The sequence below is a fragment of the Macadamia integrifolia genome, chromosome 10 (assembly GCF_013358625.1).
Source record: "Macadamia integrifolia cultivar HAES 741 chromosome 10, SCU_Mint_v3, whole genome shotgun sequence".
Taxonomy (NCBI): domain Eukaryota; kingdom Viridiplantae; phylum Streptophyta; class Magnoliopsida; order Proteales; family Proteaceae; genus Macadamia; species Macadamia integrifolia.
Genome location: NC_056566.1, coordinates 19921834 through 19922621, shown reverse-complemented (window position 1 = coordinate 19922621; position 788 = coordinate 19921834). Strand labels below are relative to the sequence as shown.

Genomic DNA, 788 nt, shown 5'->3' with positions numbered 1-788 from the left:
TTTTAAGATGGGTACACTGTAGAAGGGGAGAGGGGGAAAGCAACAGCCAGGATAACAAGTTTGGGCTTTGCACACCCAAATGTCACTAACTGCACTAGGCAGTTGTTAGATCCCGAGTTTGTATTCTTGTCCACAGAGTCCACAGAGATAACAAGTTTAACCATCCTATTTTATGAAGGGTGTTTTACGTGATAGAATAGCTTGTTCAGTTTGTGTTAGTTGAAAATTCTTTTGTAGAGCTAACTTAAAATTCATATTGGCATTTCACAAGCTTGCGATACTACATCTTTTATACTTCATGCTTCATGTGTTTATTATGTTGAATATCTCTTTTGGACTACCCATAATGAATAATGAATGAGTTTGCATCCTTAAAAATTGAGTCACACTGTATAGAAGTGTAGAACTTCGGTTGAATTAATAGCTAACCTGAGATTTCATCAACAAGAATAATCAGATGAAGGTTTTGACCTGCTTTTGTTTGCTGTGCTTTTTGTTATCTGGAGTCATGCTCCAGATGATTTAACGTTTATGGCTCTCAAAATTTGTTTAATCACTGCAGCTGATGTTCAGTAACACTGAAGGTTTTACCTGGTCTTTCCAAGGATTCTATGATTGTAGGTTCTTTTATCCCATGTCAAGAGAGGGGTGGAAACTGACGAAGAAAGGGAAAACCAGAGGGCTTCATCTTCTTGTAACTCAAAAACTATCTGCCGAAAAATTGCAGATGCAGGGTATATAGAGCTTGCTCCAGATATCAAACCCTTTTTTTTTTTTTTTTGGGGGGG

At 37.6% G+C, this 788-nt stretch overlaps 1 protein-coding gene across 3 annotated transcripts in view; it reads left to right on the top strand.

Annotated features, from left to right (window-relative positions):
- Nucleotides 1-788, top strand: part of LOC122091788 (protein TIFY 4B-like) — a 7810-nt gene that overhangs the window by 4065 nt on the left and 2957 nt on the right. The window lies entirely within an intron of this gene.